Source organism: Musca domestica, unplaced genomic scaffold, assembly GCF_030504385.1.
Source record: "Musca domestica strain aabys unplaced genomic scaffold, Musca_domestica.polishedcontigs.V.1.1 15, whole genome shotgun sequence".
Classification (NCBI taxonomy): domain Eukaryota; kingdom Metazoa; phylum Arthropoda; class Insecta; order Diptera; family Muscidae; genus Musca; species Musca domestica.
Genome location: NW_026712207.1, coordinates 8314187 through 8329148, shown reverse-complemented (window position 1 = coordinate 8329148; position 14962 = coordinate 8314187). Strand labels below are relative to the sequence as shown.

The following is a 14962-nucleotide window of genomic DNA, read 5'->3' as shown; positions in this document are numbered from 1 at the left end:
GAGAGAGGCAGATCTAGTCCGATTTCATGCCGCCACATTGACGTACATATGTGTTTTCGAGATGGCAATGCATGATCGATTATGATTTGTACTAGTTGTATTTGATGATGGCGATGATGATTTGAAAAGTGGTCTGTAATGAGGGGAAAAACGGGAGGGAGAGGAGAGGTAATGATGATTTTTTCATTGTTCGACCTTGACATTGAAACATTTATAACCAGTACAGGGTCAATGATTTGGATATAAAGCCCTACACGAAGTTAGGAAGGCAAACGGGAGATTTTCTTAACTCAGAAAAGCTTTAACATGTCTATTATATCCAAAAGATCCTTTTCTGGCCTTCTATAGACAGACGATCTTCTATAGGTCTGTTATGATCAAAACATCTTTTTACAACCATAAGAGCTTTTGAAGATCTTCAGTAACTAGAATACTTGTTCATGTCTTCTATAGCTAGAAAACATACAGGTCTGCTGTTCAGATGATCTTCTCCAGATATTCTATATTCAGAAGACTTTCTCTAGCCTTCTATAGTTCGAAGACTCCTTATGGCTCTTCTATAGTCAAAGGCCTTGTATGGTTATTTTATAGCCAGACGACCTCTTAGAGTGGACTGTTTACAGGTCTTCCATAGGCAGATGACCTTTTACAGGATTTCTGTAGTCGGAAGACTGTTTATAGGTCTTCTATAGCGAGACAATTTTTACAGATCTGGAGTTAGCAGACCATTTACTGTTATGTTAGAATCAGAAAACCTTTTATAGCTATTCAATACTCGGACGACTTGCAGTGTCAGAAGACCTTTTCAGGCCTTATATGGCCAGAAGACATTTTCAGGTCTTCTATATAGCCAACAGACATTTGGACCTCTAAATAGTTTATAGTTAGAAGAGCTTTTATAGGTCTTTTATAAACAAAACTTCTTCAGTAGGCCTTTTGTAGTCAGAAGACCTTTCACCGAACTTCTACAGCCAGAAGAGCTATTACAGATCTTCATTAATCAGAAGCACGTTTACAGGTATTCTGAAGTCAGAGGATCTTTTACTGGTTCTGTAGTCCGAATAAGATCTTTTTCCAGGTCTTCTATACCTAGAAGACTTTCTTCTGATCTTTTAGGGAAGAACTTTTTTAGATCTTCTATAGCCAGAAGACCTTTTGAAGTCTTCTATATTCAAATAACTTCTTCAAGTTTTTTTATATTCAGAAGAACCATTATGGGTTTTCTATAGGCTGAAGATCATTTTCAGATTTTTTATATTCAGAAGAACCATTATGGGTTTTCTATAGGCTGAGGATCATTTTCAGATTTTTTATATTCAGAAGATCTTTTTCAGGTCTTCTGTAATCAGAAGACCCTTTATGGGTGTTCTAGAGTCAGAAGATCCTTTTCAGATCTTTTATAGTTAGAAGACTTTTTAAAGGTCTTCGGTAGTTAGAAGACCATTTCAGAACTTTTATGGTCCAAAGACCTCTTTTACCCTTAATGGGTCTTCTAGAGCCAGAAGACCTTTTTCAGTTCTTCCATAGCCAGAAGACCCTATATCGATCTTCTATAACCAGAAGAACCTTCATGGGTCTTCTTGAATCAGAAGACTTCTAACAGGGTTTTTATTGCAAGAAGACATTTTTCAGGTCATGTATAGTCAGGAGACCTTTTCATGTCTTTTTTAGTCAGTAGACCCGTTATGGGTCTTTTAGAGTCAGAAGGTCTTTTATAGCCAGAACACTTTTTAAGGTCTTCTAAAGTTGGACGACCTTTTCCAGGTCTTCTATAACCTTAAGACCTTTTTCAGATCTTCTATAGCCAGAAGGCCTTTATCAGATCTTCTATAGCCAGGAGACTAGTTATGGGTCTTCTATAGTCAAGAGGGATTTTGCTGTCCTTCCATATTCGGGAGAGCTTTTACGGATCTTCTAAAGTCAGAAGACGTTTTTAGGGTTTCTATAGCAGAAAGATCTTTTCAAGGTCTTCTATAGCCCGAACACATATTTCACATCTTCTATAGCAAAAAAACAAAAAAACTTTTTCAGGTCTTCTGTAGCCAGATTACGTATTTTATATCATCTAAAGGCAGAAGAAGCATTTTTAGGTTTTCTATAGACCTGCAGACCTTTTTGAGATATTCAATAGCCAGAAGGAGTTTAACAGAATTTCTATAGCCAGGAGACTCTTTATGGATCTTATATAGTCAGAAGAGATTTAGCTGGTCTTCTATAGTCAGAAGATCCTTTTACTGTTCTTCTAGAGTCAGAAGACGTTTTTAGGGTTGCTATAGCTACAAGATATTTTCGAAGTCCTCTATCTACCTACCTCTTAAAGGTCTTCTATAGCCAGAAGACTTTCTTCGAATCCTCTAAAGCCCGAACACCTATTTCAGATCTTCTATAGCCAAATTAAATCTTTCAGTTATTTTATAGCCAGAAGACGTCTTTCAGATCTTCTAGATGCAGAAGACCCTTTAGGGGTGCTCTAGAGGCATTTTTAGGTCTTTTATAGCAAGAAAACCTTCTTCTGGTCTTCTATAGGAAGAAGACCGATTTCAGATCTACCATTGCCCGAAGACCTTTTTCAGGTCTTCTATAGTCAAAGCACATTTTTCAGAAGACCTATAGTCCAAAGACCTTTTTCATGTGCTCTATAATCAGAAGACCCTTTATGGGCTTTCAATAGTTCGAAGAACCTTTATGGGTCTTTTACAATACGAAGATCTTTTATGGGTCTTCTAGAGTCAGAAGGCCTCTGCCAGGTTTCTTTAAGCCAGAAGACAGTTTTCATGGTTTCTATAGACAGAAGACCCTTTACGGGTCTTCTATTGAAAGAAGGCCTCTTTTCAAAGTTGCTTTTGCCTTAAAACCCTTTATGGGTCTTCTAGAAGGCCTTTTTCAGATCTCCTGTAACCAGTTATTTTTTTTACAGATTCTCTGTTATCAGAAGGCTTTTTATAGATGTTCTATAACCAGAACACCTCTCACAGGTCCTCTTATGCGCGAAGACTTTTTGTATGTCCTCCATAAATAGAAAACCTCTTTTAGAGATTTTCTCTGTTAGGTCTCCTATATATTGAAACAATTTCTTGATCTGAATTATGAATGAAAAATTATGAATTGAAATTCAATTTCCCCCCGTTCTCCCTCCCCATCAACATCGTCATGCCATTTGAATATCATGCATCAAATTCGGCCGACGTCGACGTATGAGTGATGTTGAATGCCGCCAAGGTGGCCATGCAATACGTATACGTAACAAGGGATGGTGTAATTTTGTAACATAATTTTTATTAATCCAACCAAACACACACTCAAGTGTGTGTGTGAGCCTGATGTCTACACGGTGTCTGTAACAAATATCAACATTTCAATATTTAATTATTTGTGAAGACATTTAAGAAAAAAAAATCAAACAAAAAACAATAAAGAATTGGGACAGTGTCTGTGTTTTCTTTAAATATTTGCTTTTTTTCGAAAGACAAATAAGTTTTTTTTATCAATGGGGAAAACAACAACAATAATAAACAACAGAATAATTGAAAATCTGCACAATTGCTCTAAAATGAGATGCGTATGTACCAAATCAATTATTAAAACAACATGTTCGAGGCAGTCAAACAGATACACACGATATTTCAGCTGACTTATGTGTGTGGCTGTCCGTCCATCGCTGTGTTTGCCTGATTGGTTGCCTAATGTTGTTCTAGATAAATGTGAAAGCGGCGTCTGTCACTGTTGACAAAACAACAAAAATTCATATTTTTATTTTTTTTTGTCTTCGTTTTCTACCAAGAATCTCAAGAGATTTAGAATTTCACCAGATAGGAATATTGTTTTTTTTTTTTTGTTGGATTTTTCTGTGCGCCAAAATATCTCTAAAAATGCTCTCATTTGCTACCATGTGTGGCACACTCACAAACACACACATACATGCAAATGAAGATCTTTTGCTACATTTAGAGATTAAAGAAACACCCAAATTAACTTATGACTATGACGAAAAGCCCAACAAGAAATTTTCAAAATAAACAGCAGAGGAAAATTGGATTTGGGGCACAGTGGGCAGAAACTGAAAAATATAAACGTGGATTTTTGAAAGAATATTTTAAAGGACTATTTTCAAAAAACCAACAGAGCCATTAAAGTGGATTTAACAAAAAAAAGTTATTTTAGAGGCCGCAAACATGGATTTTTAAATCTTATTTTAAAGGGTCCTGAGATGAGAACGTGTATTTTTAAGGAATATTTATTATAACTGTCAAGGTAAAAACGTTAATTTTTTAAGAATATTTTCTTAGGTTCCTTTAGGACTCTTGAAAAATATTCAAGGGCCATTATATGGATCTTTCCGTTAGATCGTGTTTTTTTTTTCTGAGATTCTGAAGGACTAAGAAATGTATTTTTTTACGAATATTTTTCAAGGATCAAAGTCCAACACTCGTAGATTTTTTTAAAGATTTTTTTTCAAGGGTCAAAAGAGCAACAAACGTGGATTTTTTAAAGAATATTTTTTCAAGGATCAAAGGATCCGTGGATTTTTTTAAAGAATATTTTTTCAAGGACCAACAAACGTCGATTTTTTAAGAATATTTTTTCAAGGACCAACAAACGTGGATATTTTAAAGAATATATTTTTAAGGACCAACAAACTTGGATTTTTTAAAGAATATTTTTTTCAAGGACCAACAAACGTGGATTTTTTTAAAAGAATATTTTTTGAAGGATCTACAAACGTGGATTTTTTTAAAAGAATGTTTTTTGAAGGATCTACAAACGTGGATTTTTTTAAAAGAATATTTTTTGAAGAAGATTTTTCCAAGGATCATCTAGGCCTAAAACGTGGATTTTTAAAAGAAGATTTTTCCAAGGATCATCTAGGCCTAAAACGTGGATTTTTAAAAGAAGATTTTTCCAAGGATCATCTTGGCCAAAAACGTGGATTTTTAAAGTAAGCTTTTTCCAAGGATCATCTTGTCCTAAAACGTGCATTTTTAAAATAAGATTTTTCCAAGGAGCATCTATGGATTATTAAAAGAAGATTTTTTCAAGGATCATGCAGGCCTAAAACGTGGATTTTTAAAGTAAGATTTTTCCAAGGATCATCTATGCCTAAAACGTGGATTTTAAAAAGAAGATTTTTCCAAGGATCATCTATGCCTAAAACGTGGTTTTTTAAAAGAAGATTTTTCCAAGGATCACCTAGGCCTAAAACTTGGATTTTTAAATCCTACTTTTTATATGAATTTTAAGTTAAAACGTGGATTTTTAAGTAATATGTTTTTAAAAAACTTTTGAGGTATAAAAGTGGAATTTTTAAAGAATATTTTTCCAGCAGCCATCTAAGCTATAAACGTGGAATGGTTTGTCAAAAGCCATCTAAACTACAAACGAGGACTTTTAAATCTTATTTTTCTAAAGGACCTCTAAAGTTAAATGCAAAAAAATAAGATTTTTGAAAAATTTTCCAGGATTATTAAGAATATTACACATGTGGTTTTTATAAAATTTTTTTATTTCAAGTTTTTTTTTTCACGGACCAAACGATTTTGTATAATGTTCTTTTAAAGAATATTCTTTCCAAGGACCAACAAACGTGGATTTTTTGAAGAATATTTTTTAAGGAACAGCAACCGTGAATTTTTTAAAGAATATTTTTTTCAAGGACCAACAAACGTGGATTTTGTTAAAGAATATTTTTTTCAAGGACCAACAAACGTAGACTTTTTAAAGAATATTTTTTTCAAGGACCAAACAAACGTGGATTTTTTAAAGAATATTTTTTCAAGAACCAACAAACGTGGATTTGTTTAAAGAATATTTTTGCAAGGACCAACAAACGTGGATTTCTTAAAGAATATTTTTTCAAGGTTCAACAAATGTGGATTTTTTTAAAGAATATTCTTTCCAAGGACCAACAAACTTGGATTTTTTTAAAGAATATTTTTTTAAGGATCAACGAACGTGGATTTGTTAAAGAATATTTTTTTGAGGATCAACAAACGTGGATTTTTTAAAGAATATTTTTTCAAGGATCAACAAACGTTGATTTTTTTAAAGAATATTTTTTCAAGAACCAACAAACGTGGATTTTTTAAAGAATATTTTTTTTTCAAAATCCAACACACGTGGATTTTTTAAAGAATATTTTTTTCAAAATCCAACACACGTGGATTTTTTAAAAAATATTTTTTTCAAAATCTAACACACGTGAATTTTTTAAAAAATATTTTTTCAAGGATCAAATAACCCGTGAATTTTTTAAAGAATATATTTTTAAGGACCAACAAACGTGGATTTTTTAAAAAAATATTTTTTAAAGACCAACAAAAATGGCTTTAAAAAAAATATTTTTTTAAAGACCAGCAAAAGTGAATTTTTTAAAAAAATATTTAAAAAAAAAAACCAACAATAGCGGATTTTTTAAAAAAATATTTTTAAAGACCAGCAAAATTGGATTTAAAAAAAAAAATATTTTTTTAAAGACCAACAACAGTGGATTTTTAAAAAAATATAAATGTGGATTTTTAAAAAAATATTTTTCCAAAGGACCAAACGCCCAATATTTTTTGCAACGACCTAAGGATCAACAAACGTGAATTTTTTAAAGAATATTTTTTCGAATATAGATTTTTTTATAGAATATTTGTTGCAAGGACTAAAGGACAAAGAAACGCGGATTTTTTTTCGAATATTTTTCAAGGACTAGCTGATAACGCTCCAACGAAAGACATCTCCAAATAAGGCATCTGGAATGTCTTCTGTCTTTTGAAAACCTTTAGAAGGTATTTTTTCCTCTTAAGGACTCCTAGAAGTTTTTGTCTGCCTATATGTTTTCTAGAAGTCCTTACGCCTTAAGAATGGAAATTCTTCTATCTTGTGAAATCCTCTGGAATATCTGCCGTTCCTATAAGAACTTCAGAAGGTCTTCTATCTAAAAACAAACATCTTCAGAACCTCTTCTACTCATAAAAGGTGTCAAGAAGGCCGTCTTTCTATGAGGAATGTCTCTCGGATGCCTTTTTCTCTCATTAGAGGACATTTACAAGATATTCCATCGAAGGAAACCCTATAGAAGGCCATCTTCTAGTAAAATACCTCAAAAAGGTCTTCAGCCTAGAGAAGATCATCGGATGTTTTTGTCATGGTCATGGAAATCATACAAAAGATCTTCTGTCTATAGCGGGTCTCTAGAAACTTCCTGGTCTTTAAAAGATCTTTGGTAGATCTTCTGTCCTTTTAAAGGTATTATGTGTTTAAAAAGCCGCTAAAAGACATATATTTTTTTGTGAACCTCCAAAGGCATCTCGAGGGTCTTCTAAGAAGACCCTTTGAAGGTCTTTGATCTGGAGCAGGTCTTTTAAAAGTTTTCTGTCTAAAATATACGGGCCTCGAAATTCTTGTCTAAAGAGTGCCCCTAAAGGAGCAGGTGTTTTTTGAAAGTCTTTAAGAAGGGTTCAGTTCTGTAAGAGAGGTCATTATTAGAGCTCATTTTCTTTAGAATGGTCCAACAGTTCTTTCAGTCTTTAGAAGAACTTTAAAAGGTCTTGTGGCTAGAATTCCAGTTTAGGCCACTGTGTCGCCAGAAAACAAAACAAAAAAACTTAAAAGCACTGCCGACGAAGGACAAAGGCCAAGTGGCGGTTTATGTACCCCAACCATTATGCGATGTTTATTGTTGTTTTTAATTCGAAAATCTTAAATAAACAACACCAGAATAGAAAATCAACAAAACAATGGGCCTGAGGAAAAGGGAAAATTCTCGCCGTGCAACATTTTTCATTCGCCGATCCAAGAAAGAGAGCAAAAAGATGAAAAACACAAAATAAATATTAGCTGCTCTCATTTTCCTCCCAGCGCCCAGTGGCATGATCTTCTTTTGCCATTTAGCAATGGTGGCCAAGAGGTGAACGAAAACATCTTTTGTGCTCCCCAAACTAAATCGCCCAACCCCGAGCAGAAATAAAAGGCGAGGAGAACAGAAAACAGCAGAAGAAAAGCATATTTTTTGGGGTCATACAAATGAAAAAAATTCACAATTTAGTAGTTGAAATCTGCACGGTACGGGCGGTTTAAGAAAATAGTTTCTCAAAGCAATTGAACAATTGGCGAACGAAAAAATATAGAAAAAAGAAACAAGAACTACAACGTAGTATATAATATAAGTTACTAACTGAAAATAAAAGGAAAAAAAACGCTCGGGCTCAGTGTCTGTTTCAGAAGTGAAAAATAAAATAAATTTTCCTTTTCGCAACGGCCAAACCAAAAAAGAGCGAACTAACTTGGAATTATTACTGGTTACTCATTACACGTTGATGATTACAACAAGGTGATAAAGTTCCAACATTTAATTTGTATTTCGAAATACAATCATCCGCCTAAAGATTTATCAATGTTGTCAAGTGTCTGTGTCTCTCGTTGTCAATGTTCCATTACAGAACAATTTTCCACCAAGAAAAAGAGCTATGAAAATCTTCAGAATTGGGTACTGGGTGGCATGGAGGAAATTAAAACAATTTCGTAATTGCCCCATGTCTTTTTCTTTCGGGGTTTGGCTTTTTATTTGCTTCAGTAATACATTTTGGCCAAAATTCAAAAACTGTTATCGTTTGAAGAGAAAGAGATGAAGAGAGAAAGGGAGGTGATTCACTCTCTCTCTATCTCTCTTTATCTATCTATCTCTCTGTCGGCAAAAACATTTTTTCGAACATCTACGAGATATTGACTTAAAAAAAAAAAAACAAAAACAGAATTCTGTCTATTACTAGAATGTTGTTGTAAAACGTAATAACAAAAGCTAATAGTTTATAGAGCATACAGTGACTCACAGTGAAAAAAATGTGAAAACTACCACAATAGATAGAAAACCAGTAAGGAAAGGTCAAAGGACGAGCGAGCCGACTATATGATACCATTTACCACCAAGGCCCGAAAATTTTACCAAATGGTAAAATTCGGTTGAATATGGAAAAATCTACTCAATTTGGACTGATATTACCTATATGGTGAGGAATAACTGTACAATCGGATGAAGATGTTCAAAGATCCAAAAGTCCCAAGTCTTTAGTCCATTTGGGCTGATATTAGCCATTTGGTAAACAAAAAAACCTGAAATCGGATATTGATATATATATATATGGGAGCTACATTCTAACCTGGTCCGATCTCGATAAAATTTGCCAGATGTATTTTCGAGCAGTATCCGATGCCCCATGCCATGTGAGGGACTTAAAACTCCACATCGTATGAAGCATATATATGGGAGCTATTGCTATATCTGAACCGATTTTCAACAAATTTGCCGTTCTTGCTTCTAGACTGAATTTGGTTGGATGTACCAAAATTCAGGTCATTTGGACTGATATTGGCAATTTGGTGCACAAAAAAACCTGAAATCGGATAAAAATATATATGCATGGAGCTATATCCAAATCTGACCTGACCTCGATAAAATGTGCCAGATGTATTTTCGAGCTGTATCTAATGCCCGGTATCAAATATCATTGTTGTGGAGTCCATATTACGCATATGAGGGATTTAAAACCCCCACTTCGGATGAAACACATATATGGGAGCTATAGCTATATCCGAACTGATTTCCTCCAAATTTGATGCACTTGCTTCTAGACTGAATTTGGTCGGATAAACCAAAATCCATTTCATTTGAGCTGATATTAGCCATTTGGTGCACAATTAGCCCAAAATCGGTTGAAGATATATATAGGAGCTATATCCAAATCTTAACCGATCTTGATAAAATTTGGCAGAGGTATTTATGGGCTGTATCTAATATCTAGTACCAAATATCATTGTTGTGGAGTGCATATTACGCATGTGAGAGACTTAAAACCCCAAATCGGATGAAACATATATATGGGAGTCACAGCTATATCTGAACCGATTTTCTCCAAATTTGATGTACTTGCTTCTAGACTGAATTTGGTCGGATAAACCAAAATCCAGTTCATTTGAGCTGATATTAGCCATTTGGTGCACGAAAAACCTGAAATCGGATATTGATATATATATGGGAGCTATATCCAAATCTAACCCGATCTCGATAAAATTTGCCAGATGTATTTTCGAGCAGTATCTGATGCCCGGTATCAAATATCATTGATGTGGAGTGTATATTACGCAGATGCGAGACTTGAAACCCCACATCGGATGAAACTCATATATGGAAGCTAGAGCTATATCTGAATCGATTTTCAACAAATTTGACGTACTTGCTTTTAGGTTGAATCTGGTCGGATGTACCAAAATTCAGGTCATTTGGACTGATATTAGCCATTTGGTGAACAATTAGCCCAAAATCGGTTGAAAATATATATATGGGAGCTATATCTAAATTTGAACCGATTCTCACCAATTTCAATGGGGTTCGTCCTTGGGCCAAACAAATATTTTTTTTGGAAATTTCATCTCAATCGGATAATAAGTGCGACCTGCATTCTGTTCACAAAAATGTATGGACAGACGGACGGGAACTCTAGCTAGATCTGAACCGATTTTCTCCAAATTTGATGTACTTGCTTCTAGACTTAATTTAGTCGGATATACCAAAAATCAGGTCATTTGATATTGGCCATTTGGTGCATAATTAACCCGAAATCGGTTGAAGTTATATATGGGAGTTATATCCTAATCGGATCCGATCTCGATAAAACTTTACAGAGGTATTTTTGTGCTCCATGAATAATCTGCTACCAAATATCATTGCTGTCGAACGCATATTACGAATTTGAGGGACTTAAACACCAAATCGGATGGAACCTCTAAAGGAGCTATACCTATATCTGAACCGATTTTCACCAAACTTGATGTACTTGTTTCTAGGATGATTTCAGTAGGAACTGCCAAAATTCAGTTAATTTGGGCTCACATTGGCCATGTCGGAAATACCATCAAATTTCAGAATAAGTTTAGATTTGTTCGAATTGGTCACCTTTGGGACGAATTATGGCCTTCAAACGGCCAATGAAACCGTCACACGCTGCCCAAATGTTGCTCTGCGGTATTTTGGCCCATTTTCGGCGAAGCGCTTGCTTGAGATGATCGACATTTTAGTATTTTTTTGTGCCAACCCTGCTCTCCAAAATACTCCAGACACAATAATTTAACGGATTGGTATCCGGAGATTCTGGTGTACATTGTGCGCTGAAAATGCAGCAAGGAACCTCATTTTGTAACCTTTCTTGGGTGGCGCTTGCTGAGTGCGATGGTGGAATGTCCAAGATCTGCGGCCAAACTGTTTGCGTGTCCAAGGCTTTAATACACCCTCCAGAATATTTTCGCGTTAATATTCAGCATTTATTCCAATGCCATGGTCGATTAATACAAGCGGAGACCGACCAACGGCTGTTATGGCGGCCAATACCATCACCATGGTCGGCGCGGCGTGGCGCTTGAGTTCTAATGGCCAACCGAAGGTGCACATTTTCAGCTGACCTCTTTGGCAAGTAAACTCGATCAAACTGCTGGACAACGAATATTTTCCCAATCGGAGACGGAGAAAACCAAATTCGGCAGTTCACCACTATCGGCCAAGCGAAGCAACTACTCTTTAGCTCTTTTGCGTCTATTTTTTTCGGCTGCGGTATAAGTTCTTGCACTTTTTGGAATTTCAATGGCTTTACCCCGATGAGCTCATTTTTCAATGTTTGCCGAATGGAATATTGTGATATGTTCAGCTCAAGAGCCATTTTTCGGTCACTGTGACGCGGGTTTCAATCAGGTCGTTTTGTTTACTTTTCGAGCCATTTCTGCTGATGTTACTGTTTTCTTCCGTCCACTTCCTTGACGTCGGGCTATGCTACCAGTATCACGTAATCGATAACGAGCGAGGTACGAGACACAAAAGATTTATTCGCATTTAAATGCTGGAGTGCTCTAACGATGGTCACTTGTGGTTTTCCAGCCAAATATAAAGAAATCACACTATCACCCTTGAATCCCATCACGAATTACGCTTTTTTTCTGGAAAATTCTCACCAAAATGCTTTTGTACGCTTGTAAACAATATAATGAGCTGTCACTGGAATAATTTTAACAGCTGTCGGACGAGTGGCTTAGAAATGACAGCAGTCTGAAGTTGGTTGCAGTTTTTTCATCTCACCCTGTATATATACTCTTCTGATATTGTCGTTTGGTACACAATTAATCCGAAATTGGTTGAAGATATATATATGGAAGCAATATTTCTAAATTTCAACCGATTCTCAACAATTTCAATAGGGTTCGCCTTTGGGCCAAACAATTATGGTTTGGAAAATTCCATTTCAATCGGATGATAAATACGACCTGAATTCTTTTTTTACCAAAAAAAAAAATTGATAAACGGACTGACTGACATGCATAAATCGACTTAGAAAGTGATTTTATGAAGATACTCAGAAGTAATAATGGGTCTATCTCGCTTCCTTCTCCATGTTACAAACAAATGCACAAAGACATAATACCCTTACCCCTATGTGGTGTAGGGTATTAATATTTCTCTCACATTTTTTATTTATTTATTTATTTATTTTTTTTTTTTTTGAGGCACTGTAATGCCCACTTACATCTGCACCTGTGCTGACGTGTAAGTCTATTCTGGGTAAACAGAATAGAATATACAAAACATATACTAGGCCCTCTTCATTGGATAATGGATGTTTTGTTTTAACGTTTTCTTAATACCGATCATTGCAGCTATCATAAACTATGAACGCATTGCCAAAAGAAATAAAAACTACAAAAACAAAAAAAAAAACAGAAAATCAATTAAGTTCCTGCCAAATGACCAGACATTTGAAACAATTCATTTTTAAGAGGAAGAGAAATGTAAAAAGCGTTCTAATTCAAATGGGAAACATTTCACTTGGAATCTAAGATTGCCGAGATAATTGCCTTTTTGAGGCATAATGATCTCAGGTGTTCTGCCAAAGGTCCTACGTATCCTGAAGAAAATATTCCTTTCAAAAACAAAAAAAAATGAAATAAGAAGCTGAAAATAGGGAGGGAGGAGGTCGATTATCTTTATAAAAATCATGCACTATCCTTTCCTTAGTTCATCCCCTCCCCTCCCACATATTTTCAGGCTCTTATTTCAATTTGTTTTTGAAAGGAATATTTTCTTCAGGATCTGCTTTGTGAAGAAAATTCCGATAATTTCAACAAATTTGTGTAAAAAGGAGGGTTTTCAAATATTTTCAGGAAAAAGTCAAAAAATTGACCTTTGCTTTTCTATTCCTAATTTGAATATTCGTTCATCCAGCTAAATATTAAAATGTACAGGATGAGATTAAAAATCAGCAACCAATTTCAGACTGCTGTTATTTCTAAGTCACTCGTCCGACAGCTGTTAAAATTATTCCAGTGACAGCTCATTATATTGTTTACAAGCGTACAAAAGCATTTTGTTGAGAAATTTCCCGAAAATAAGTTATTCGTGATGGAATTGAAGCGTGATGGTGTGATTTCTTTATATTTGGCTGGAAAGCCACAAGTGGCTATCGTTAGAGCTCGCCAACATTTAAATGTGAATAAATCTTTTGTGTCTCGTACCATCGTTCCTTACCCTGATACTGGTACTTATAGCGTAGCACGACGCCAAGGAAGTGGACGGAGGAAATCAGCAACATCAGCAGAAATGGTTCGAAAAGTAAACAAAGCGACTTGATCGAAACCCGCGTCGCAGTGGCAGAAAAAAAGGCTCACGAGCTGAAAATATCGCAATATTCTATTCGCCAAATATTGAAAAATGAGGTCGGGGTAAAGCCATTACAATTCCAAAAAGTGCAAGAACTTACACCGCAACAGAAAGAAAATAGACTCAAAAGAGCTAAAGAGTTGCTTCGCTTGGCCGAAAGTGGAGAACTGATGCCGAATTTGGCTTTCTCCGTCTCCGATTGGGAAAACATTCGTTGTCCAGTAGAGTTGCGTCGCATGGCCGAAAGTGGTGAACTGCTGAATTTGGTTTTCTCCATATCCGATGAGAAAACATTCGGTGTCCAGCATTTTGTAAACAAACAAGAGGTCAGCTGAAAATGTGCACCTTCGGTTGGCCACCAGAACTCAAGCGCCGGGCATGGTTATGGTGTGGGCCGCCATAAAAGCCGATGGTAGCTCTCCGCTCGTATTAATCGACCGTGGCATCAGAATAAATGCCGAATATAATCGCGAAATTATTCTGGAGGCTGTATCAAAGCCTTGGACACGCAAACATTTTGGCCGCCGACCTTGGTCATTCCAACAGGACACAGCACCATCGCACTCAGCACGCGACACCCAAGAATGGTTACAAAATGAGGTTTCTCGCTTCATTTCCAGCGCACAATGGCCAGGAAAATCTCCAAATACGAATCCATTGGACTTGTGTGTCTGGAGTATTTTGGAAAGCAAGGTTGGCACAAAAAAATACCAAAGTGTCGATCAGCTCAAGCAAGCGCTTCGCCGGGAATGGGCCAAAATACCGCAGAGCAATATTCGGGCAGCGTGTGACGGTCGCATTGGCCGTCTGAAAGCCATAACTCGTGCCAAAGGTGACCAATGCGAACAAATCTAAACTTATTCTAATATTTGATGCTATTTCCGATATTTTTTTGCTTTCATTCAATGAAATTTAAAAAAAAAATGTAAAAAATTATGGCGTTTGACTTTGTTGCAGTTTTTTTTTTATCTCACCCTGTATATACTTTGTGGGGTCTAAAAATGTATATTTCGAGGTGTCACAAACGGAATGACAAACTCAATATATTCTCCACACTGTGGTGGAGGGCGTAAAAATACACATCATTTTGATTTTCGGCTGCAGCGTGTCTCAACTTTTCCAGGTAGTTGATCAACAACTTTCCGAAGTCACCGGCATTTTAGATTCTCAAACGAAAGAGGCTGCCAATGCAGCAGCTACCGCCACCTCATCGTGTCTGAAACCATCCTCCTCGGAACCTCATCTAAAATTAGTAACTGTACCCACAACCCAGACCGCCTCCGA

The 14962-nt window shown here is 35.8% G+C and overlaps 1 protein-coding gene across 3 annotated transcripts in view; it reads left to right on the top strand.

The window, feature by feature from the left end:
- The window catches only part of LOC101889345 (titin), a 77453-nt gene that overhangs the window by 29642 nt on the left and 32849 nt on the right, over positions 1–14962 (top strand). The window lies entirely within an intron of this gene.